Consider the following 26,485-nt stretch of genomic DNA (forward strand, 5'->3'; position numbering starts at 1 on the left):
AACCTGTTTTTTTTCCTTTTTTTTTTTTTTTTTTTTTTTTTTTTTTTTTCCTGCAAGCATCTTCTGCCCAGTGGCTTCTCTCACTAGTGTGGTGCTCCGTCGTGTTGCCTTCAAATGGCATTTGCAGTCTCATAGTCAGACTTCAAACCCCAAACCAGTGCAGGACGTTTTGGGGGAGAAACTCTGCATTCATACATGTAGTGGAAGATGAGCATTGCTGGGGGTTTAGTTTAGAGTCAAAACTTGATGTGCATGTGAGTGTTTTTAAGCAAAATATAGCCCAGAATGGTGAAGCTGTAAAACTGAGAAGGGATATTTAACAATCACCTACAGCTGGAGTTTTGTGCCTCTGCTGCAGCACAGCAGTGTTACAACACTTCTAGTGAATAACTGGCATAAATCGCTTCCTTTCATCCTTGCAATTTAATGTGCGTTTCCCATTCCAGTTCAGAATCTGGATCCTGAGGTGACTGTGTCTTTTCACAAAAAAAAGTGAATTTGAGAGTCTTGGGACAAGATCAGCTTGAGCAGCAAACCCCAACACCCCACCTTGTCCCCCATCCTGGGCTGCTCTCTGTTTTGGGGGACAACCAAGGGGCAGAAGCAGCACCAAGGCTCACAGTGGCTTGCTCATGCCAGTGACCTGGACAAGGAGCAGGGCAGTTTACCAATGCTGAGGCAAGGAAATCTGTCCATCTGTACTGTAGTCCTGACCAAGGGCTCCCTTGCCCTCTGAGCCAGAAGCTGAAGTCCTGGCAATAGGTCTAAGAGGCAGGAATAAAAGACAGCAGCTGATCAGAAAATAAAACCAGAGAGCCTGAGGAGAGGAATTAAACCCAGCTTTTACCAATCTTACATAAAATAGCAGCAACCTGATGGTTAAATAATTGCTTTTTGTAAAATCCTTAGGTTTTACTGTGGTGGTGGAAGGTTTTCTGGTGATGTCACATGAATAAATTTGGGTGCAGCTACAGCTTTGCTCTTGGTGAGACATTTGCATTTGGAGGCAAGTGGCTCACAACTGCAACCACAGTTCTGGTTTGCACTTGCACTCAGCTACTGCAGTCTGGAGGAAGATCTTTGGCTTGCAGACTCTGGAGAAATGCTCCCAGGAGGCATCCATCAGCATCCTGGCCCCTGCCTGCCTGCCCTCTGTTGCACTGGTGCAGGTCTGTTACTTCAGAAGTATCCCTTGAGCCTCTCTGAAGTAGGACTACATGGGAATTACTACATGCTGTGGAAACTGTCTTCTGCCCTCTGCTGAAGGGAGGCAGAAATGGGGTTGGATCCAGCTATGATTACTCTGATGGCTGAAGTGATTCCCAGGCTGGTCCCAGAAGAACGACAGACTGAGGTGTGGGTGCAGGCAGAACAAACCTCTAAACCAACCTTGCCAGTGGAGAAATGTTTCAAGTTACACTCCCAAACAATAAACGAGATGCTCAAGGACCAAGGAAAGTGACCTGGCCTGATTTATTTCTTCTGAGGGGCTGTGAGCACAAGGAATCACCTGCCTCCACTGGTCCATGGCATGTCCATCACCCGCACCCACTGCCTCCCTCCCCAGGGATCCAGGGAAAAGTGGCAGGCAGAGCTCAGCAGGACGAGAGGGTCTCGGGAAGACAGCAGGAAAGTCCCCAGCCATGAGCAAACTGCACATTTCTCAGCGCTTTTAATCTCCTTATTATGGAAATGGGCTGATAACTGGTTGTGTAGTTAAAATGGAAGTTGACACCAGGGCTGCGGTTTCTCTGACTTCAGAGAGATGCTGCAGTAAACAACCTGGTAAAGGGCTATAAGAGCTGGTGTTCTGCTTCAAGCCCACGTTAATGGGAATCTGCAGAAGTGCAAGAAAATAAAGGGAAGCTGAATTTATGGGGACAGATGCATCAAATACTTTGGGTAAATAAAACATTTCTTGGCCTAGAAAAGGGATGGCAAGAGAGAGAGGTCACCCTGTGGGCAATGAAGAAAAGGCATGGAAGATACACATGTTGTGTCTGGCTTACCCCTGCCACGACACATCAGCTGCTCCTGACATCTTCCCTCTCCACTTGGCCCAGCTGATCAGCCCCTGCTTTAATAGCATGTCAGTCTTCCTTTACTGATGCTTTAATTCCTGGCAGCTGTTTTTGCACTGTCTACTGCTATGAGGTTTGCTGTGGCCCAGCATGTTGGCTAAGCTTTTGTCCCCATGCATTTCCCTTGAGTTTTCTAAATGTTTGGGAACTCCCCTCTATTGCTTCAAATGATCTGACAACTTTCCTTCTGTCCTATCCTGTCCTATCCTGTCCTATCCTATCCTATCCTATCCTATCCTATCCTATCCTATCCTATCCTATCCTATCCTATCCTATCCTATCCTATCCTATCCCATCCCATCCCATCCCATCCCATCCCAGACCCCCTGGTTCATTATAAAACCATTCCAGCAAAGCACAGTGTGACAACTGATGGGCTGTAGACTTTTCTCCTATCTCTGCTCTTGCCACTGCTCAGCACCCAGCTGTATCTGTACAATGGGGAAGAGGAATCCCTACCGTGGTCCTAACAGTTCAGTTGCAGAGGTTAAGAAGAAGGTAGCAGGGCTAGGAGCCTATCTCCTTCTCTATCCCTATGAGCACCTCTCTCCCACACTACAGAAAAAGAAGGGGAAGAGCCTCTCTCCACTTGCCCTTCTGAGATAGATGACAACAGATGAGGCAAGCAGTAAACTCCTCTGAACTGCTGAGCTCTCAGTGCTTTTTCAAAACCTTTGAGGAATTGCAGGATGATTGACTGATGGCTTCTGGGAAAATCCTTGTGCAGACCTGCTGGATTTACCCTGGTGAAGCTCTTTATTCGTGCTTTACCAGCCACTTAGGCCACTCAGTTCTCCCTTTGAAAAACAGAAAGAAAAAGACTGTCATTGTGAGTCTCTGCTTTCACTTTTTTTTTTTTTTTCATAAAAAAAACTCATGGTCAAGTACATTTGCGTAAGGGAATAAAAAAGACCCATTGAATTTCAAGGTCTCGGGCAGCAGCTATTTCCTGCATTAAGCAGACAGACGTGGGGAAATGAGGGAAAGCATATTGATTGATTTTACCACGGTCCATTATAGGTTGTGTGGATATTGAAATATGCATCTGGCTTTGACATCAGGCAGAGAGGAAGCCAGACTCCCTAGAGATTGCTGTAATGAGGAGGTACAGGCTCGCTCTGCCACTGGGCTGGGCAGAGGGGGGATGAGAGCTCCCCAGAGGCCCTAGCATGGGCAGGCAGGGCCCTTGTGTGCTTCTGCAGGGAGCCTGTTGCATGTCAAAATGCTTTGATTTTGATTTCGGCTTACAAACTGTTATTTATGCAGAAGATTTAGGACCCATCCTCTTCCTTATGAAGGCTCTGGCACGATGTGGGTATCTGTGAAGCCTCAGACCCCATTGTGAGCAGGTAGGAATGGGGTTGCCCAGCTCCCCAGGCACCCTGCACTCATGAGCCAGCACTAGTCCTTGGCAGCAGGAGCTGGGGACCACGCTCAGCCTGCCCCTGAGTACTGACTGACTTAACACCTGATGAAAAGGCAGTATTTATAGGGAAGCCTAAAGCCTGAGAGGTGCTTTTTACTGGCTAGATTGGGGAAATACTGGCTGTCCAGAGTGATTAGCTAAGAGTGCAGTATTTAGCACGCAGGCTTTTATCTAGCTGTGCCTAGCACCCTCAGGTAAGGAGAAGCAAATCTGCAGGCCTGCAAAAACCCTTTGCTGGCTGTGCTCCACGAGTGCTGGAAAGGAAACAGGTCTGAGGGGATTAAAGTGAGATGCCCAACAAGCTTTGTGGGCTAATGGATGTCTCTGACTCTCCCTTATTCCCAGCCTCTTGAGAGCAAGGAGAATTCACGGTGCAAATCAGAGCAAGTTCAGCTCCTTGAGGCAAGGCAGGGCTGCAAACCCAGCTGTGCCGACTGCACAGCACGTGTGAAGCTGTGGAACTCCTTGCCACAAGAAATTATCCTGCTGATGGTGAGATTAACTTAGCAAAGCTTGGTGACACGTGTAGCTAGGCAAACTGTATCAGTAATTCAGTCTCGTGATCCATGGCATAAGAAAGTGTTTCTATTCTAGCTATGAGGTCTGGGGGTGCTGTCCCAGATTTTCTCAGCATGCTAAACAAATACATCTTTGCATGCTTCTTGTCCTGGTTTCAGCTGGGATAGAGTTAATTTTCTTCCTAGTAGCTGTTATGGTGCTGCGTTTTGGATTTAGGATGAGAATGATGTTGATAATGTGCTGATGTTTTAGTTGTTGCAGAGCAGTGCTTACACTAAATCAAGGACTTCTCAGCTTCTCATGCTGCCCTGCCAGAGAGCAGGCTGGGGTGCAGAAGGAGCTGGGATGGGACAGACCCAGGACAGATGACCTGACAGGATGTCCCATACCATATGGTGTTATGCTCAGCAATAACACTTTGTAGTAGGGAATTAGAGAGAGGTGGCCTTATTTTTATTTTTATTTTATTTTTTTGTTTTGGATTTGCATTTTAGAAAGCTGCTAAGTGCTCGGGAGAGCAGAGGTAGAGCAGAGCCCTCCCCTAGCTCCTCCAGGAGAAGGAATTGCTCCCGGAGCGTGGCTTCTCACAGGGATTGCCTCCGATGTCTCCCAGCTGGCTGACACCCCTGTGAAGCCAGCTGCTTTTTGGTAACACCGTGTGGATGTCACGGCAGGGCTGCGCGCTGAGGTTCCTCACCACGAAAGGCAGCCCATGAATTATTTAAGCACCTCTGTTTCTGATTAGCTTTATGACTAACGCTCATCGCGCCAACCCATGAGACGCCGCGTGTTAAGGCTGCTGGAGGAGGAAATATAATGGGCTGAATTGCTTTCCAGGTAGCAAGGCACACACACGGAGCTTTTGTGGACTTTTGTGTGTTTGTTTTGCTTTTAAGTAGGCGCACACCAGGAAAGAGCTCAGCAAGGCTGCTCGGGGATTGGGGAGGTCACAATGGGCCTGAATAATTTTTCAAGGGCAACAGGGAACAATGGGGAGTGAATACCACAGCAGTCATGGGAATTAGAAAGAAATCTTCTTTCTGATGCTACATTAAGGTTTTAAAAGCTGTAGGACCTGGAGAGAAAGCAGGGAGAAGATATTGATTTGAGACAGCCTGTGGAAAGAAGGGTGCATGAGCAACACCAGCACATTTCACACCACATTGAAAAATATAAAAAATAGTGTTGGTGGAGCTCAGGATCCAGAGGCCAATGTTACAGCAAGTTAATAAAAGTATGGTGTGTGCTGACCTCCGGGCTCTATGGCCAGAAACACTTTCCCACTGGATATATGACAGCCCCAGCTACCTGTGTGAGTCTTAGGAAGGAGCTCAGCTCCAATCCCCCTTATAAATTGAAGAGACCATCCCAGAACCTGACAGTGCAGAGATTGAACTTACAGCTTCATATGGGATTCGGGTACTCAACATTACCCCAACAATTTCCCAAATGATTCCTGTACCTATTAGCAGCCCCCCTTGCCAGGTGGCAGGTCTGGTTTGGGGTCAGTGAGGAGCACAGGACCTTTTTGTCTGCCTCCCTTCTTGCTGTGGGTCAAACGCATTGAAAACTCTCAGCTGGTGCTTCTTTGTTCATCTGTGTCGACTGTTATCTACAGTCCCTCCGGATACCCCTGTGCTGGCTTGTTAGTCACCTTAGTTATATTTGCTAAATAAGGATACGGTTCTTGATCGCAAAACCCAAGCAGCAACAATAAAGGAAATTTCATTAGTCACTGCATTATTCCACGGTATCAGTGCCAGCTGCACTGCGTTCCCAGTGCTGTGAGTTTCCTGCAGGCTTTTTCATCAGCTGAGCTCCCTTCAGGTAAGCCAGCTGTTTAAGCCACTTAGAACAAAAATTTGGGGCCCAGAAGGAAGATAAAGACGTGTCCTGCTGGGGACCTCACATCAGCTCCTGCAGCCTCCTTCAAAACTGATGCAAAGTGGTTCAAAACTGATGCAGAGTGGAGCCTTGCTGCTGGATGAGCCCTCTCCTAGCCAAAACCTGAAACACAGACTTCAGCGATGCCTTGACAAGTTTTAGCCTTGCTGTTGTGACTGTACCACAAAACTTGTGACCTTCCCTTGGGCACCAGTTCCACTGGGGCTGATACCCCTCACTCCCTGCTGATTTCTACAAGTTCTGCCTCGTGTCATAGGACCCCACTGCCTGTGGGAGCCCCTGGAGGAGGAAGGTGCCGCCGCAGTGCGTTGGTGGTGGCAGGAGGGAGGTCATTGCTGGGGACCAGCTGCTCTCCGTCTCTGCCATATGTCTGTCTCTGTACGCAGCCCGAATGTAAGTGCCTTTTATTAAATAACAACATCTTTAATTGAATAAAACTCCCAAGGCTGGTTGAATTCCAAAAAACGTCAGCTCCAGGCACCACATTCCCTCCCTCCTTTGACTTTAAGCTTTTTAAGCCCAAACATTTCTCAGATATTACCTCTTCTGCATTCCTCATTGGTAGGAGCCACCAGTTTAACACAGTTCTGTGCCCAGTTTGGGGAACAGCAGCGTCTAGGGGTTGTGGCCAGCAGGCAGCATAGATGAGGACATCCTGTTTGAGGAGGAGGAGAGATTTTAGCTGCGTGGATGTGAGCCTTTAGCAAGTTGTGCTGCTTGCTTTCCTCACCAGAGAGCAGGACTCTGAGGCCAGGAGAAAGGGTGTCTCTTCCTCGTCCAGCACTTGCAGCCCGATCAACTTCTGGTTCCTCAGATGGATCAGTCATCTGAGGAAAGGATGGATCGTGCAATTTTTCTGCAGCTCTGGGGCTTTTCTTATTGCACACATTCCTGGTGGACTCACCAGACACGTCTCAGGTCACAGAAGCCCCCAGCCAGCCCTGGCTGTCCTTTGGGAGAGCCATTCTGCCAGGGGAAAAGGCACCAAGGAGGGATGCAGTGGATGGGTTGGTGAGGGTCCAGGACATCCACAGGGTGCCGAGCAGCCTGCCTGGGAGTACTGGGGGATATCCCAGACCCTGGCAGCACGTCTCCTCCATCGATTTGTCAGTCTCTGGCCACCGCACAAAGCTCCCGGCCAGGATCTCCCTGCAGATACACAGCGCTGTGCAGCATTGGGCAACCTGGGCACACACTTAGCTGAGTTTTCCAACACAGACAGACAAGGGCAGTCATTACTGCGCAGACATTATCTCATCTGTACTAGTGGTGCCCACTCCAGCTCCCTCTGCATTTCGCCTGGCACCTCCTCAGTGCAGTGCGCTCCACAGGAGGACGGCTCGACTGCCTCATTCCTCCTCACTGTGCCTAAATGTCAGCACCAGAAACCACCTGTTTTCTCCCAATACCCCTTTCAGACTCGGGATTAAAGCAGCAAGAAGCTGGGAGTGTTTCCCTTCTCGGCAGCCAGGCTGCTGCTGTTAGGAGCTTTCATATGCCTGAGCTGAAACTTGAACACGGAGCACAGGGATCTGTAATCAGAGCCAATTGCTTCCATCACCCGGTGCTTTCTGTGCTCCCCTGGACACAGTCTCCAGCTGTTCCTGCAAGAACTGGCAATGCTTCCACAGCAGTGTCATTTCTTGCTATGAAAACACTTTGCTGGTGAGAGTTGTCCCCGCTATGCTCTTTGCAAGGCTCTTGGTTAATATGTTGTGTGGTGTGCGTGGTGCTGTCGCAAATCCCTGGCATCTTTGGTACTTGTTTCCAGTGCGATTCCAATTTTTTCAAGCAACTTTGGGGTCAAATCAGCCTTGCTCTATAATCATTGGTTGGGGGTTGTTTTATTTCCCTGAACACAGAGTACCCAGTTCGTTCATGCATCATTTATATTCCCTGCACCCTGGCAAAGCTCTGGCCATTTCTCTATTCCAGCCACGTATTCAGAAATGTTCATTTTCTTTCAGATTCTCTTTATAAAAACAGAAATGCTCCATCATCGCCAGTGACTCTGAGGATAGGTGATTTTGTAGATTTTCCACAATCTCAGCAAATGCTTTGTCTGCAGATTTAATAGACACTGCTAGGCTGTACAGCAGATTATAAATTTCAGCCTCTATTATGATCAGCAAACTGCCATTTTTTTTCAGATGTTATGCACTGTTCACCCTTCCAGCACAGGGGGGCCAGTCTCCCCAAGCCAGCGGAAAAGCCTGCTTTCCCCAGACAGCCGGACGAGTTTCATCCTGTCTCTCTTTCCCCCGGTGTGAGCGGATAAGTGCCAGCCCCGTGCTCTCCCGGCTCCCCTCGCCCACCAGCAGCCTGTCCTCCCCATCTCTGCTTGTGCAGCTGGTGAGACCTATCCATCACGGTACCGCTCAGTATCAAGAAGCTGGGCACAAAAAGCCTTCAGTCCTTCATCACAATTTGGAGGCACGGGGCTGGCCAAGAGTCCCCCCAGGCAGAAGCAGCTGAAGCAGGAGGAAGGACTCCTCTGGGCCTGGGCAGAGGTGGTGAGGGTTGGAGATAACATTGTGCACAAGGCCCTGGGCCCAGCTTCCTCCTGGGGGGCTCTGGTGGGTTCATCTTCTCTCTGCTGAGCCACCCCGACCTCCCAAAGAGGGGTGTTGTTTTTTTTTTTTAACTGCAGAGTCAGTACCAATAGTTGGGGAAGGGGAGGCGGGTGTTGCAGTAGCCTTTGGATGGATGATGTTGCAAATTTGGGGTAAAAAGGAGCTGCAGGTGTTCAAAGACATAGGGCAGAAGGCAGCAGTGGGGATGTAGGAAGGTCTGCACAGGTCTGCAGGGAGCGGAGGGGTGGCTGCCACCTTCTATGGAGCTGGGGAGCCCTGCCGTGGGGCAGCTGAGGGATGAGGAGGAGGGACATGGAGCAGGGGACTGCATTTGTAGGGCAGAAAAGGTCACGGTTTGCCCAGCCTTGTCCAGGTGTACACAAAGAGACAATCGCTGCCTGGAAAAACGCATGAGCTGTGAAGCCAAGAGGTAAACAAAAGGCGTGAGGGATGGGAGGAAAGAAGGCCACAGGAGATGCTGTACCGGACCAGGAGAATGTCCCTGTAGGCCCTTATCTCAACCCTGACAGTGGCTGATATCAGATGCTCCAGAGAAACCTGCAAAAACAATCTTCACAACACATCTGGGCATCGGTGTGATAGCATCCCCACGGGGGCTCTTCCTGCCAGAGCCCATTTGCAGAGCAGCCTGCACATGGAAATGAGAAGACGGAGCGCTCCTGTCGGCTTGGCTCCGGTTGATACTGCAGCCAGAAGGACTTTCACTCATGTAACCTGCTTGCCCAGCTGGTTTCCTTCCCCAGGTGCAATATCCTGGGTGTGCTCTGGTCTCCTCCACCTTCTGCTAAGAGCAGTCCAAGGTGGGTGGACAATGCTCTTTCTAGCCGTGTCTAACTGCTCTGGATTGGGGTCTTCCCCATTTTTCACCCCATAGTTCTCTCCCTTTTCACTTCTCAGCTCTTCAACCCCTTGCCTTCTTCTCCTGTAGGACCAACTGATGACTGCTGAGTAAGTTGTTGGGGTATGGCACTACCCTCAGGGACCTTTGATGGTCCATAAGATGATGCATCTGCAGAGCTATGGTGCACAGACCTCCTCATGGAAAACACACATTATCTGCTCATACTCAAAGCACAAGGAAAACAACAAGTGAAAAATAAAAAAGAGTAAAAAGCTTTCAAAGTTGTATTTGGCTGCAAGTGGCAATTGCTCTGGGCTCTCTGCACAGGAGGCTCTGCAGGAAGATTTCTCAGCAGCTTAGGTAGCCGTTTACAAAACCAGAGATAATGAAACTCTGATCTGATGGGTTTTCTGGTCCAAGTCCCCGTGGATCAGATTAGATGTGAGCCTGGGAATGCCTTGAGAAAGGCCTTCCCCCTGCTCAGTGGTGTGTGGGATTTGGCAGCATAAACCACGGGCAACGCCCTGGCTCACAGCGGGGTCAGTTCCTCTAATGGGGAACACTGAATATGCTGAGGGGTGCGGGGCTTTGGTTTTGGGTTTCCCTCCCTCTTGCATGCCCACAGGCACGCACGTGCATGTGCACAAGTGCCCAGTGGCTTCCAGGTGCCATTTTCGTGATTTCCCCCAGCTGCAGGACTACATGCCTAGCAAGCAGAAGCGTTTTTGCTCTGCCCCCTCCATGCCCTCCTTCCAAGAATTGATTTTGGTGAACACACTGCGCCAACTGCTATTCCTTTACACCCCTAATATAAAAACATTGCCCATGGATCACAGCTCCATTGGCCTGTTGGACGTGCTCAGGGGCACAGCACCATGGTCCCCAGGCAGCGGTCACAGCCTGCCACCTCACCGTGCCCCCTCGCTGGGGGTGTCCCCTGGGATGTGACCCTTTGGCCACCCAGCTGCTCTCAGCACTCTGCTAACATGTGCCATGGGGACAGGTTGGGGTACATGGGGTGGGACGTGCCGTGGTGAGATACATCCTCCCCACCAGCCCCCCGGGAGGTGGCTGTCGCTCCCTGACCGCTGCGTCATGGGGTCAGGGCTGTGGTGGCTTCGTGTTGTCACCGCGTGGCACGGGGCCCCGCTGAAGTGCAGGCAGCCTAGGGAAGATAAATCAGCAGCTCTCCAGGGATGAACTCTCCGTGCACCAGCCCTTTCCCTCCTCTTTCTCCTGGCCTTTGGTGTGAACCTTCTGGCTCCCAGGGAGGCAAGCGGGGACAGCTGAAAGCCATCATTCATAGGTTTAGAACTATGCTGCCTGCTTATTTTTTTTTTTGCCTGCTTTTTTTCTTTTAGGCTCAGAATTATTTGCTACTGGGACACTGTGTTTGTGTTCCTGCAGCCACTTCTGTGACATCCAGAGAGACAGAGCTCATGAGAAAAACTGCCCAGAGCAATGCCTCTGCAAGACCCCAGCTCTCTGTCGGCCATCCCTCCTCTTGCCCTGGGCATCTGGGGCAGCTTGGCACCCTGCTTTTGTATGTGTCAGGTGAGGGCAATGGGTAGTATCCATCCTTGGGCTGTTTGTGGGTCCTGCTTTGGTTTAGCTTTGTAGTTTCCAGCACTTGGTTTGGAACAACAGGCTCTGAATGCAGAGCTGGGGGCTGTTCACAGCCCGCATGCATGCTCTTTCCCTTTAAATTAACACTTTCAGGACACCAACGTAGAGTTTGGCAGCCTGCAGTACTTTTTTCCCCTCTTTTATCCCCAGTTTAGCATAATTGTTTCATATATATATATACACACACACACACATATATATGTTTATATATGTTACATATATATATGTAGGGTAGCCATGGCTATTTTAAAGCTATTTCCAAAGGAAAAAAAATAAAATCCAGAATTGCTCACAAAGTTTTTACCATGTTGGGAAAACCTACGAATGATGTGAAATCTGAAATGGCAGCCACGTCCTGACACAAGCTATTGAAACACACTGGACTTCTCTGTCCCCCTGCTGCAAGAGAAATGTTTATAGCTAACACAGTCCAAAAATTAATGAAGTGTTCCTTACATGATTAAAACTGTAGCCCAACATATTTTCCCCTTCAGACACATTATAGCCCTCCTAAACAGCAGCTTAGAGCTTGGGCAATCCTGCTGCTCACACAATATAGATCCGCAGCTAAAGGGGAGCCAGCTTTACCCTGCTGCTCTCCAAAGCGCGCTGCAGGGCAGGGGAGCAGAGGAGAGGAGGTTGTTGAGATGCAAAGCATCTGAAGCCAAGCTCGGTCTCATCAAGCTGAGAGTAAGTGGCCTGTTAGCTTTGTGGAAGAGGCAGAAGATTGTGAGCTTGGATACCCTGAAAGTCAGGGAAGGCATTTGGGAGAGATAGGAGAAGGGCAGGATTGCGCCTCTGGCTACACCACTGTGTAGAAATGCATTTTGCTGGATAAATTGAGTAAGATCATCTCAGTCTCACAGAACAAGAGTCTGTGTCGTAGTATCTTGCCTTCACTGCTGGTGAAGTACATGGTGGAGGCATGGCGGAGATAGAGGACTGAACGAGGGATTCGTAGCTCTTAACAAAGATGCCGGTACTGATCCATGCAGTGCCTGTTATCTGTTCCGTGCGTAAACAAGGGAATTCATCCTCCAGGGACTCTCAGTCTAGTTTCTTTCATTAAGAATAAATTAAACATTAAAAAAATAGAGGAGGAAATTAAAAAAGCATTTTTTTCTCTCTCTCTTTCTTTTTTTTCTTTTTTTTTTTTTTTGATTGGAACACATTTCTTTAAAGCTCTGACTGGAAGAAGCAACATGTAGTGCAATGTATTTCAAACAGATAGAAATAATGCCCTAAATATACCAGCCTAATTAGATGTACTTTCTCTACAAAACCACAATTCTAATGTTCCTGTTTCGCTGTAATTAAAGAAGCATTTACCACGCATTGGAACTTTTAATTAGGTCTAACATCTAATAAACTTGGAGTAAACTAACAAATATTTTCTCTGTCAGTGGGTAGCTTTTAATCAGTGTCTGGAGGTTTAAAATTTCAGACAGCAGACATGCCAGTGCCTGGAGAACCCAAAGAGACATTTAAGCATAACCTGGGAACTGCCGAGCTCATCCCAGTGAGGACACATCTAGGGAACCCATTCCCAGCCTTTCCACCTTTGGTGGTGTAAGTCTCCTTGGGCAATCCCTTTGCAGACTGTATTTGCAGGAGATTTCTCCCCATCCTGTACTCCAAGAAAGCCCTGTTAGGAAGAGGTGAAAATCTGGGTGATTTTACTGAGGTGTCCCTGCACAGAAAGCAGGGCATGGCCCACAGACGAGCTTTCAGAGAGGAGAAGAAAGGTGATGATGGGGTTGCAAGAACTCAGTTAGGAGAACTCACGTTGCCCACCTGGAGAACTGCAGACTGTTCTTTAGGATGGGGAGATGTGGACTGGGGAGCTGGGATTTGGATGCTGAGGAGGACGGAGTGGCAAAGCATGATCACTGTAAGGTGTATCTGCTTTCAGCACCTTCCCCAAGCACCTTAGCTTGCCTCCAGGCTCCAGTCATGCTATCTTCCCATGTCCTGCATCTTCCCCCTCCTTCTGGCAGTTATTTGAGGTTAATGGTCTGGATGATGATCTTCTACTGCAGCTCCAAGGTAACGCAGTTGCTGTGGTAAAAGGTCCTGAGAGACATTCTTACTCTCAGGAAAGGAATCCCCACCTTGTGCCAGTGGGGCAGCAGGGCAAGGGGGTGGGGAAACTGAGCCATGAATTAACTCAGAGATCCTCACATTCTCCACAGAAGCAGAAGATGTGGGGGGCAGGGTATGGGAACACACATTAAAGGAACAGTTGGGAAAGCAGACAGAAGACTGGAGACACATGCACAGGGCAAAATCTAAGGGAACACCATCTGGAGAAAAGGGTGAACAGAGCACTGGATGTAGCAGAGAAAGTTAGGAGGATGGGGAAGGGGTAAAGGCTTTCAGGTTTGGCTATGGAAATGGGTTCAGGATCTTTCAGAGGGTCAGGAAGGAGCCCAGGTGCCTCTGTGAATGGGGACACAAGACAGGGTCTGTGAGGGAGCCTGGAGAAAGGCAGTGTAGCATTTGCTCTGCTACAACTGGCAGGTGCCTGTGTTTTTTGAACAGAAGGTCATATATTTTGTGTGAAGTCTCCTGCATCTAGGGAATGACTTTAATGTAGCTTGAAGTGCCAATAAGTAGAACAAGTATGTGCCATTACCAATAACAATAACAGCCCCAGAATATTTTCCACGCAAGGATCTCAAAGCACTTATTTTTATGACTTATTCATTGACTCTTTATGTCCCCTGGGTGGGAGGGGATTATAACGATCACCCACTTTACACATGGTGGAACTGAGGGTAAGTGCCTGGGCTGTGAGCAGAGCCGTGACTGTTCTCCTCTGACAGCATCAATTTCCCAAGTCATTGGTTGAGAGGCAAAAAAACCTGCAGCAGCTGCTGGAAAACCTTTGGCATCACGAGGAGTGTGGAGAGGGCACCGTCACATCTTGCTCAGGCCACTGCCAGGTGGGGAGGACAGACACACGGACACGCTGGGAGGCCACCTGATGCTTTGCTTCTTTCCCTGGCTTTGGCATGTGGTCAGGTGCATGGGGCTGTGCATACCCTGGGGAAAGGAGGCTGGGTTGGTTTAAATAACTGTCCTGCTATGTGTCGGTGATGATCTGCTACCTAACCGTCCCCTCCGGTCATGGTCCAAGCTCCAAAGTGTCCTGGCTGCATCTCTGGCTGTCTCCATCTCTCAGGCTAAAGCAAAAGGCCTTCTGCAGCTGCTGAGGGGCTGGGGGAGCTGCGTGGCGGAGCTGAGAGTTATTGCTATGGCATTCATGGAGCATGTTGCTATGAATCGATATCTCACCATAATTATCTCATTTGCCCATTTTTCAAATTAGGTAACAAGGTTGAGCACTTGACCAGACCATCCCTCATCCATTTACGTTTCCTCCCCTCCTTGGCAGAGGAGGGGAGCCCCTCTGCCATTAATCAGCAGGCTGTGGGGTAGGGGGGTTACACCCTGAAGCCTCCCAGCTCCGTTTGCCCGTCATGTCTGCATGTCGTCACCAAAAGGTGGGAGGCCAGGCCCGACCTCCCCCGCGGGGTGGCTGCTTGCCCCGGCTGGCTGCGTGCTGAGGTGGGAGGCGGAGGGGAATGAGCTCACGCTCTGCTCAGACGGTGACATTTCCATGGGGCAGCGCTCATCCATCACCGTGCCGTGGCTGGGGAGAGCTGTTAACTGTTTCGGGCTGGCTGGCTGCCTCCCGCGCTGCAGCCAGGCCTGGGTCCCCAGGGAAGCCTCCCTTTGTACCTGCCCTTTTCTTCTTGGGGACAGGCAGACTCTTCCAGCACGCTTCCAGCCAGCGTGGGTGCTCACAGAGTGTGCCAGACAGACAGATATCCACCTCTTCACTCAGGGGTCGATCCCTGGCAGGATCCATCACCTCCCCACGCCGTGGCCAGGGTGGTTCTGTTGGAGCACCCCTGCTCATGCAGGCGGACAGTTGGCTTCTGTGAAAACGATAAGCACTCAAAATCAGAGGCCCTGCCAGCTTAAATCCCACCCCACGTATCCTCATCCCTCCCTGCGGAGCCTCCTCCGCAGCCAGCCTCTGGGGCAATGCCTGTTAGCAGGTATTACAAGCAAAGCACATGCTTGTAGTCAGATGGCTCATTAGCTCCTGCTCCTCTGGGGATGTCCCCGTGTGTTTCTGCTGCTCCCTCTCTCCTGTGACAGCAGAGGCTGGCACCCCTCCCCGCCTTTGTCAGTGCTAGATAAGGAGCAATTAGAGAGTCATTAATCTGCAGAAAGGAGGGCAGGAGGGGCACCAGCTGCTAAGCTGCTGTTGCAGGGCTGAAGCATGGCGATTCGGGGGATCAGAGATGGGGAGCTGGCTGGTGCCTCTCCCTTGCTGTCAATTAGTCCAAGAGGTTAGCTATACCTCCAAGGAGCCAGGGGACCTTGGTGCAGTTCTGAAAACCGCAGGCAGACTCTTTGGAGACTAATTGGGGTCTTTCACCTCCTTTTAGCTGCTTCCAAGTGATTTGCTCTGGAGCGCAAGCAGGAGAGGAGGCACTTACTTTGCCAGATGCCGGGAGTCAGCAGGCATTTACCAGTGCACTGGAGTTCGAGGAAAAATAGAAAAAGAGTCCCGAGAGAGATGGTCTTGAGGTGCTCTGTTGCTAGGAGCAGAACCTCATAGGGCAGGATGGTGTCTGCAAAGGCATGGGGGATCCCCAGCTCCTGCTTTCAGATGCTGCAGTGAAAGCCCCCAGCTTTCCAGAGTCTCCCTGCTTTTGCATCTTTCTCCATGCCCAGATCCTCAGGTGAATGCTCACCCATTCATTTCTTCTGCTTGGTCCCAGAATCCTGAAGTGCATTGCCTGACCCCTCTGCCAGGCCTCTGCGCTTTGCTCAGCCCTTTCACAAACTGGGCTAGACTGGACCCACGTATGGAAGCACAGCCCCAGCTGGACCCCAAGCCTAAAGGATTTGGATCCCCACATCTGTTTCCTCCCATCCCCTTCCAACTCCCCATATAACACACCGCCTACTTAGTCCCCACAGGGAGCCTCAGTGCTCAACCAGTATGGGACCACTTGTCTTCTCCTGCACCTTCTCCCTTGGTGGGACATATATGGGTAAAGGAAGTTGTCCCACAAAAAGGCAAGGAGAAGGCCTGCCCGGAGATCTCTTCCAGGAAATGTGCCTCCTCCTGAAGAGAGGAGCACGGGATGGGGTTGCTCTGAAGAGACAATCTGGACTGCACCAAAATACAGCACGCGACGAGCTTGAATGGCGGCTGGTTATGAGCCCCTGGGGGGGCAGCTGGATTCAGGCTCAGTTATTAAGACCATAAATCATGGAGACAGCCACGGGGAAGGCTGATGAGGCAGGCACGGGCAGCCAGGAGTGCTGGGAGGGAGAGGCGGTGGGCACCGGCGGCACACGGCTGCTCCACGTTGCCTGTTATTTTAGGAGTTTTTCACTTTTATGGCGGTGCTGTCAGTTCTCTCAGAAGACGGGGCCGAATGATTTCAGGCTCCCCAGTTTCCTGCAGGCCCAGGTGTGAATGCCAAGTCACTCCTGATGAAGAGGGAGATGGCAGCTGCAAGGGGTGCAGAGCAGGAGGGACGGGGCTGGGTGGGCACCACAGTAACGAGGAGGGCCTGTCCTCAGGGCAGGAAAAGGCCAGCACTGGGGATGGCACTGCTTTCACCACCAACAGCAGAAGGGAGCCTCCGGTTCGCCTCCAGAAGAAAAACCTTTGCCACATGTGGCCTACGTATGCCCCATGAGGCCCATGTCACCACTCCCTCCTCCCCACGGTGCCCTTGGAGCATTCCTCGTGCCATGGTCTCAGTGTGTGTGAAGGACAATCCTCCAGCTGCACGCATGAGATGGCAGGAGCCTGGGCCTGAAACTCGGGAGAGAAAACAAGGATCCCTGCCTTAGTGCCTCCATGTCACCTCTGTGAGGAGAAAAGAGGTCGGGGATCCTCCCATGCTGGTGCAGGGCAGGGTCCTGGCCAGGCACCGCAGCTCAGCCACCACGCATGGGCTGGGAACCCTCCTCCCTGTCCTTGGGGGTGCCGAGCACTTTCTGATGGATGCTCCCCTCCCACCAGAGGTGCTGGCAGCCCCATGGTTTGCTGCAGAGGATCACAGAAGAGCTGAAAGCTCGTGTGCTTTCCTCCAGGCCAGGCCCAGTCCCATCTGCAGAACTTGCCTGTAGCTTGCTGTGCCCCAAGGGAGGCTCCACGCTGCCAGCTGCAGCCCCAGCTCAAATACCAACAGCACGCTGGGCTCCAGCTGCCAAAACCCCCGCCTCGCCTCCACTGGGAAGCATCAGGCGCTGCCTCTCCCCAAGGCAATGTGCAGTCATTAGCTAATTAATCCCCATTCCCTCTCCACTGAATCCCAGCTCTCTGCCAAAGCAGAGGCAGGACACTAATCCAGCCCAGCTTCCCCTCCCCTGCACGCTGCCGAGCTGATGGACAAGGTTTTCCGAGCCTGACTCACAACCCCCTGCTGCTCTGGGGCTGACAGGGGCTGGCAGGATGCTGCTGTGGTGGGCTGTAGCTACAGCCCGTATCTCTAAATCTTCTCGGATTTTTAGGTCACTTTGTTCTCCTTATAAATCCTGGCCCCGTTGTGCAAGCCATAAATCTTTCTCTCCAGTCAGCATCATTTATTTTTTTTTTCCTCCGGTCTTGTTAAAATAACAGGGTCAGAAAATTTAAAATCCAGATTGTTGCATTTTCTGCAGTTTTGGAGCATAATAAGTATTATCTTCTTCTCTGGGAAATTGTCACAAACTCATGGCCAGGCAGGATAGCTTGGGGATTTGGGGGGGGAGAGGAACGGGGGAAAAAGGGAACCAAAAGATCTGCACTCTCACAGCCTCATAGGTGGGCAAAATCTCATCAAAACCATTCCTGCTCAATGCTCTGCAGCTTTCCCCTTTACCTCTTAGTGCCATCAGTACCTTCTCAGCCCCATCCTTGCCCAGCTCTGCTTCCTCACCCCTTCCCACAGGATGCTGCTGGGTACCCACCCAGGAGGAGCAGCCCCTCTCCTCTGCCACCTGCCTGGGGATGTGGAGAGGCACTGTGACACCACGAGTCTGCGTGTTGGTACAGCGGGAAATTGCCCCTGCTAAGCATCAGGTACCTGGGCAGCCCTGCATGGACCAGGAGCCTGCCAACAAGGCATGTGTGAAAACCCAAGGGGTGTGACACCGGTGTGACACCAGCAGTCCCGTGCGCAGCTAGATGGGAGCCCGCAGAAGTGCAGCCAAGCATCCTTGTGTGTCTGCATTACTGTCCTCTTCTTAATGACCGTACAGCCAGTGTTTCTGCAGGTTTCATGTGAAGGACTGTACTCGCTTGAGCGTGCAGTCAATACCCCTTTTCATCTTCATCACTCACTGTCTGGCTCCAGGCTTTATTTATTCCACAGCATCGAATCCCAAGCCAAAGACCAAAATGGCTCATTCTCCTGTGGCCTTTTCAGTGGGCATTCCCAGTGATTGCAAACTTTAACAGAATTAGCATTGCTCTTACCTTTGGAGGTGATATTGCTGTCTCCAGTGCGTGCAGGAGGAGCTGAGCCATAGCAGCTCTGCAATCAATAGCACAGAGCACCTTGCAGGAGCAGCCTGCACCTCAATCTAGTTTCAAATCTGCTGGCACATCCTCCTCTCCCACTGGGAAGGATTGCAGCATAAGCCCAGGTCCAAGTCAGTGTGGAGGCTGTGAGGATGACTGCAGGTGGGGTGTACGGCACAAATTAAAGTGTGAAGTCTGGGTTATTCTTGATGGTGATACCCTGTATGGGAGAGCTAGGGACCCTGCTTTTAAAGCGTGAGTGTCATTTTATGGCAGACAACATGCTGAAAGTTGGGAGAGCTTCTGCAGAGCCCCATTGTTAGGACATCTCAGCCAGGTGGAATTAACAATTAATGAGAAAAATACACACTGACAGGGCACTTGGAGAGCCCTGACTTTCTCCAGGCAGTCCTAGATGTCAGCATCATACCGGTAGAAGTGGAGGGTATGGCTGTAGCTTAACCAACCCTATGATAAGCTCTTATAGTGATATCTCTTTTTACTAAAACCTTGATGTTGGGATGAAATATTTTTTAAGCCAGGTTCTTGCTGCAGAAGCCCTGCAGACCTCTGTGCCATAAAGAAGACACCTTCAGCCAAGAACATCTCAGGCATTGCATGGACCACGACCAGCACTGCCCACTCCCTTAGGGGCCCATGAAATAGCCAGGCCCATGCTGGAGACCCCAGGGTGCAAGGCAGTACTGGAGGTGGGAAGCAGAGGTTTGGATAAGGCAGCAGCAGTGTAGGGTGTAAGGACATCAGGGAAGGCTTTTTGCAGCTCACTCTGTGCCCCTTCACACGGTGGCCCCAGTGCTGGCGACCCCAAACCTGTCCACATCGTATCCCATGCCCAGTCACCATGCAGAGGTTTGAGCAAGAATGAGAAGCCTTCCCCAGGGACATAACCAGGCTTTTTGGGAAGAGTCAAAGGCCAAACTTCAGCATGTCCCTTGGTGTCAGGCAGCAAGAGCGGCTCCTTCCTGCTGTAGCCACCATGAACAGAGGCTGCATCCCTGTCCCCTGGTCTCCATCCCAACCCGGCACAGACGGACACGCAGGCTCACCCGCTCGGGTACTGCAGCTTTATTCGAATGAAACAATCCACGCTGAGAGTCTATAGGTTACACGGCGGGCGCGTCGGGGTGTTGGGGGGTGGGAGGTGGACGAGGCAACGCTTATAAAACATCTCACCCTGTTTAAAAGGTTCAGTTCAGTCCCTTTGTGCTTTGTGCTTTGAACGTTGCGGACGTCTGGGTGTCGTGGCGGCGAGAGGGCCCCGGCTCTGCTCAGCGGCAGAGGCAGCACCCTACGAGATGTGAAGTGGGACAGGACAAGACGTGGTGGCGATGAGGAGGCAGGTGGAGGCTCTGTCCCAGGGCCCCCACCCAGGATGCCGATGTGAAAAGAAACAGGCGACACCAGAGGACCCCCCCTTTCTCCGTGGTATCCCCAAATACACAGAGTCTGTGCGCAGCTCCTTTCGGGGGGGTGTTTCTGGGTGCCTCCGTCAGGTCAACACATACTTTCTACTGGCCTTGGCAACCTGGAAGCATGAGAGGGGTGGCATCTTGCTGGCTCTGGATCCCACTGAAGTGGCTCACTGTTGGGCCTGAGCTGGTTCTCCCTGCCCCTTGCAAGCTGAGGACGGGATTTTGGTGTGATCCCCATCTATGGGATCCAGGGATGATCTGCTGCTGGTCTCTCCAGGCTGGAAACGAAATGCCTGGCGAGGGTGAGTTTGGGGTAGGAGGATGGAGTGAGGAAGAGTGTGGGAAGCACTGCCTGATGCTCACCTCTGGCCACAGCTGCTGCCCCGTGAGGCAGTCGCATACTGGGTGACAGCCCCTTTCCTCCTCTGTGTGCGTTGTAATACAGGCAGGATGGTTCTGGTTGGGAAAAAAGACCCAAGTGAAACCATCCAGCACCAAATCTCCCATCCCATCTAGACACAGAGGACTGTCTCCATGCTGTTAGGCAAGGGCTATGACCAAAAGCACAAAGAAGAGCCAAGTATCTGTAGCATCCCCAGCTTTTTGGGAATGTCCTGAGAGATGGATGCATGTCGTGGAGCCCTCTGGGGTGAGAGGGTAGATCTAGACGATCCCAAGAGCCACGAAAACAGGCCAAGATCATCTACTTGAAAGCACTGGCACTAGGCCCCTTTACCCAGAGCTGATGCCACCAGTTACACCAACGCACTGAGAAGCTAGGGCTGGGGAGCAGAAGAGGACAAACAGCAAGGCTTGATGAGAGCAACAGGTCACCTCCAGCAAACTCTGGGAGAGTCTTCTTGTCCCGGGACGTTACGTACCAGGGGCCCCTAGGAAACAACCAGATAAATGCACAGAAAAGCTCCTTTGCTCCGCTTCCCCCACCAGCATCTGAATTCCCCAGGGAACCCCCCAGTGGCAGCAAGGAATTGATTTTCCCCTCTCACCACAACCTAGGTGCTGTCTGAGCCCACCATGCCATTACAGCCTCTGCTGGCTGTTGCTCCGTGTTTACTGGTACCAGTAACCAATTCCCGGGACCAAGGCCCAGTGGGACAAGATATATCCTAAATGTCCCCACCTTGGAGGGCGCTCAGCACCTTGCCCGAGGTGCTCAGCACAGGATCAGGCACTTGAGGGGGAACATCTGCAATCACCTCCTGGGCTGGCTGAGGGATGGGGCTGACCCACCCGGAGACCTGCAAAGGGTTCGAGTGTGGCCAGTGGGAGAAGGGAAAGCTGGGAAGCTGCTGCATCCAGAAGAGGTTTTTAAGTCCTTTCTCCTCTCTACTGCATCACTGGCAGCTGCTGCACACCCACACCTCTGTTTGCAGTCCCGATCTTTTCACATGCTGCTAAGATGATGCACCTCACCAAAACTGGACCTACACTGTGCAAGCAACTCCTGGAGACATCTTCATCTCAATGCCATCTTATTATCACATCACCAAAAAAAAAACGAGCTGGTGCCTGCCAGCAGGGGCTGAGATGCAGGTGGGGAGGTGGGGCAGCTCTCTTGGAGCTGTGTGGGCTCAGCCTGCACCCAGAGCAGCTGTAATGCTGGGGGCAAAGAAGTTGCTGCTCACCCCCCTGCCTGAGCAGGACTGCCAATGCCTGGTGTATTTCAGCTCCGACCCAGTGCCTGCCTGTGCTGATGAACTTGTGCCACAGGTATGCAAGTTTTGACCATCCAGGAGTAAATCCTCGCGGTAACAGCTGGGTTTTATGCAACCAAAAGCCACGCTGCTGCCTAAATGGCAAGACCAGAGCCCAGCTCCTTCTGCCAAAGGAGACCAGGAGGAATGCAGAGATGCTGATGCAGGGTGGCAGAGCAGGCAGTTACCCTTCAGCAGGCTCAGTGCTTAGCCAAGGACTGGCCGTTATCACATCAACCACTGCCAGCAGAGCAGCCAGCCCTGGGCACCAGCCCTGCTGTGGGGAATGGCACTGTGTGAGGGCTGTCCAGCTGTGCTATGCTGCGTCCAGGCCACCCTGGGGGTAAAAAATCCCACTGCAAGCCAAGCACTCATAGCTAAATCAGCCTTTAGGGCAGGAGTCAATGGAAGCATAAAATTGTGCCTCCTTCCACAGCAGCAAGTGGTTTATAGGCCATCCCCAAGCTATACAAAAAAGCGCAGACCTTCCCAGGTCTCCACACAAAAGCTATTTGCCCAGCTCTCCCTGCCAGCAGAGACAGCTTCTCCCTTGCTCCTGTTCTTTTGCAGCTTCCCCAGGGCTTTTCACCATTGCAGCGGTACAGGTTCAAGCTGGGCAATCTGATCTAAGGGTTTTTCTTTCTCTTCCTTCACCTACCATCCAAGCAGCTGCAGAGCTGAGCCCACTGCCTGCCACCACTGAAAACAAGAGCAATGCAGTGTGGAGCCTTTCCTTTTCACAATTAATGCCATCATGCCCTGGTTCATCCTCTCAGCCATCCTTGGCGCTGTCATGAGCCCTCTTTTCCCATGGGAAGACAGGATGTGACCTTCACAAGGTCCCTGATGGAGCCAACACATGCCCTGAAGTCCTCTTGTCTTTCTGCTCCATCACCAGCACCCAGGCAGACCCAGCAGCCCTGTGCCAGATGGAGATGGAGATGGAGGGAGCCAGATGGAGAAGGTGACCACACCAGGCTGTGAGCAGCCACCTGAAGACCCCAGGACCCCCGTGATGGGCTGGGTGGTTGCAGACAATCAGGCAAACTGGCACGTGTCTTGCTCCAAAGGGGTGACTGCTGAAAAGCACATATATATCACAGCTACCAATTGGGATGCTGAGTGTACTGGGGCTATTCAGCTCCCTGCTGGAAACCACCAGCCGCCAGTTATTACCAGGGAGTGTAAATTGGGTCCTGTTAAAATGCAGTTTCCAGAGCTCTCCGGGACTTGTTTTTCTGCAAATGCCTTTTGTCTGCATTAAATGCCTTCCCAGGCTGAGCAGGATGAGCAGGTAATAGTGGGGCCAAAGTAAAACACACATGGAGGCAGCACCTGGCTTCCCCAGCAGCCTGCATGTGGTCGTGCTGCTATTTGCCCGGTGGCTCCGCAGTGCAGGGTGCACCCGCATTGAAGGCAGCCTGGAAGAGACAAGATGCCCTGAGCAGTTCAGATCCCTGCCAAAGCCATGAGGGTGAGAGATGGCTTCTCTCTTGCACAGCAAATGCTCACAGTGCAGCTCCTGTCCCCATCAAAAGCAGCATCCTGCTCCCTGGGCGCAGAGCTGGGCATCACCTGGGGGCAAAGACGGATGAAGGAGCCCCTGGCTATTCCCACAGGCAGAACTCCCTGCCTGAGCCTTGCTGAGGGATAGAGGGGAGCAGGGATTCCTCCTGCCGGCACCTTGCACAGGGGTGGGCTCAGCCTGGAGGCAAGGCTGAGGGCAGTGATGGAGGGATGCTGCTCGGTGACTGTCCCGGCCGGCTGGGTGCCCAAGAGCAGAGTGGTTCTCCGGGTGCAGAGCGGGAGGGACAGGCTGGGGAGGGGGCTCCCTGCCCTCCCTGCGGCACTGCTGCATTTCCACGTCATTCTGGAGGAGTGCACCCGCAGGACTTTGTACAGAGAGAAATCAGATTTCCATACTTTGAACAGCAATGGAGAGCGGAACACAATTTGTACGGCATTTACTATTCTCGTTCATACAACCACAAATTATCCTTGCAGGAGATTTTCCAGCCTAAACACCTGAACACCCCCCCCCCCACCACCACCACCACTGTTCCCCTGATCGCCACCCTACCTCCTTCCAGAACAAAACCACCTCCCAGAAGCCGGGCTCCCCATCGCTGCGGGGCAGACCAGGCGTGCCGTGCCCACCCGTGCAGCTCAGGAGCTGCCGAGCCATTCACACGCTCCGCGCCGCGCTGAGATTTGTCACGGAGATGAAACATCTTTTCGCTCCCGTACGGCCGGGAAGAGCTGTGCTCAGGCATTCCAAATTACTTAACTTCGCATCAAATGAAACACATTTGCTCCCTCGCTTTCCAGCGGCTGATCTACGTGGGAGAAAAATAGGCTATTACTACTACCAGCCGGGAGCTGCTCCTCGGAGCAAGTAGTAGGAATTTGTATTTGTGTTGCTAAAAGCCATTGATTAAAGTCCTGTTGATGACCTGTTATTGGGACTTGCATCAAAACGTGGAAAATTATAATACAAAAACTGTATTTTTTTTTTTCTTTTCAGAATACAATGAACAACTACAAAAAGAGGTTTCAAATGAAAGTTTCTTTGTAAGCCCCGCTTGTAACTACACAGTAGCAGTCACTACTTCTAATATCTACAGCTTATACCCAGGAGCCTGCACACTCACATATTTTCTGTTTTATACTCTGGAAAAAAAAAGAAAAAAAAAAAGAAAAAAAAGAAATGGAGTATATATCGGCTAACACCCACACAGCATTCTTCCTAATGTATTTCTACAACTACCAAGCAGAGGTCTCCTTGTAAATAAAAGCAGTCTCTTAAATTTATATTGCACTTTTCTTCTGCAGGGACTTTCATTCTATGTACAGGAATAATCTCCACCATCACCGAAATGCAGCCACTTCTGGAGCGGAATAAAGCAGCTACTCGATAGGCACACAGCAACATAAAACATCAGGGAGAGAAACATAATGTACCCAGTTGGGACTGCAACAGATATTTAAGAAGACAGTCTGTAATTAAGTTTAAGGACAGTTATTTAGCCAGAACACTGCGAGTAGTGTGAGGGGGTCTTTAATTGCGAGGGGTAAGGGGCATGGCTTTATATCTCACCTGGGGTGCATTACCTCCTTGAGAAGAATTGCCCCCTCAAGCGTGGGGCTGGGGTAGCAAACCCCAAATACCACTGCCCTTGGAGAGCAGAGATGGAGCCTTCCCCTCCACCACAGCACACACACACACGCACAAACAGACCCCCTCCATCGCTGCACAGCTTCTCATCCTTGCTGCTGAAGTGCCTCTTTCCTCTACTACGCTCTCTCTGCACACCTGCCAGGGAAATGAGGTCCTTCCTTTCTTCCTCGGTACTTCTGACAAGCCGAGGCACTTGGGTTAATGACTTTCCCCCAAACTCGCCAGCAGCTGCTTTCAAGCCAGAGGTAAAGGAGAAGAGCTCTAAGTGGGAAGGGGCTCCCTGAGACTGTTTCTGAAGCTGCTGTGCTGGCAAGAGGCACGCCTGCTCCTGGCAGCAGGAGAAGGCTTCACCTCTGGCTGGGGCGAGCTGCTGGATCTGCCCTGGACCCATGGCCACGGGTCAGCTTGTGAGGCATTTACACCCTTCCTCGCAGGTGTGTTCCACCAGTGCTGGAGCAAGGCCATGAGGGTCTCTGCCTCAAGGCCTAGGAGGTGAGGTGGTTGCCCTGAGCTCTTGCCAGGGACAGAGTGATGAATTCTGGCTTCCAACAAGCACAGAGGACAGGAAGAGCAGAGCAATGGACGGAAAGGGCTCAGCTAAGAGACGACAAGGGCACTGATTGCCTGTGAAAATGGCAACAGACAGCAAGAAGCTGAATTGCTCTAGGCACACACAACATCCCACAGCACTGCCTGGCCCTGGGAGACTGCCACAGATCTCCTGGTCAGATATTCAGTGTGATCAAGGTCTGGGCTCTGGAGGGAGGAACGGAGACAGAGCAGATGATAGGGATCATTCCTGGAAGTGGAGAAGAGCAACAGGAGCAAGGCCCTCTCATCCCTTTCACCTGTCTTGCAAGGCCCCCTGTGAAGGAGTTCCCCTCGTCCCTCAGAGCTGTTGCCCTTTTCTCTCTCCAAAGGATGGGAAGTGTTAGTGCAGAGGAACTCCTGCCCAGGAGCAAAGAGAGCTGGGTTTGAGGACTTCAGACTGCATTTCTTGGGAGTGAAACAAAAGCTTTTCCCCTCCATCAGTGGAGAAAAGGAGGCACCAGCCGTTTCCAGAAGCTGAGCAGCGCAGGAGGCAGCCAGTACATTCAGGTGGTTTTGGACAAACACAGCTGTCTCAGGGAAGCTGACATGGTCATCAGAAATGGGGAGAGAGCTATGGGTATGGGGGATGGTGAGGGAGCTCATTGTACATCTGTGGTGCCCCGGGTGTGGAGTTCAGGTGGGGTGCCCCTTAGGGGAAGAAATCCTGTTTACATAGCAGGCTGGTAAACCCCAGTCCACAGCACTATGGGGCCAACTCCGTCCCATGCAGGGAGGCAGATCATGCCCAGAGCTGCTTCCAGTAGCAGCAAGGCTCTCACAGTGCAGGGCAGTCCCTTCTCCTGGGGCTTCACCTGAAGCAGCACGTGCCTCCACCCTGAGCAGGCCTGCAGAGACACCAGCTTTACCCCTTCCTGATGCCAGCAGAAAGAAGACGAAGCCCCCACTCCCTGTTTGTTCCCACGTGTCTCAGGGACAAACAGCAGCAGAGCTCAGCACGAGTCCCTTTTTCTAGTCCAGCTTCCTGCCTCCGTCCTTCTTTGGGGCACTTTCCTGCCTGTCCCACCCTGCAGCT

General features: G+C 51.6%; 1 long non-coding RNA gene across 1 annotated transcript; it reads right to left on the reverse strand.

Annotated features, from left to right (window-relative positions):
• Window positions 1-256: 256 nt before the first annotated feature.
• LOC137853788 (uncharacterized) lies at window positions 257-2,069 on the reverse strand. The gene is made up of 2 exons (XR_011094705.1): window positions 2,010-2,069; window positions 257-1,837 (listed from the first exon to the last, which is right to left on the reverse strand). It is a non-coding gene; the product is annotated as an uncharacterized lncRNA (long non-coding RNA).
• Between the last annotated feature and the right edge of the window lie 24,416 nt (window positions 2,070-26,485).

The sequence above is a fragment of the Anas acuta genome, chromosome 3 (assembly GCF_963932015.1).
Source record: "Anas acuta chromosome 3, bAnaAcu1.1, whole genome shotgun sequence".
In the NCBI taxonomy this organism is placed as follows: Eukaryota; Metazoa; Chordata; class Aves; order Anseriformes; family Anatidae; genus Anas; species Anas acuta.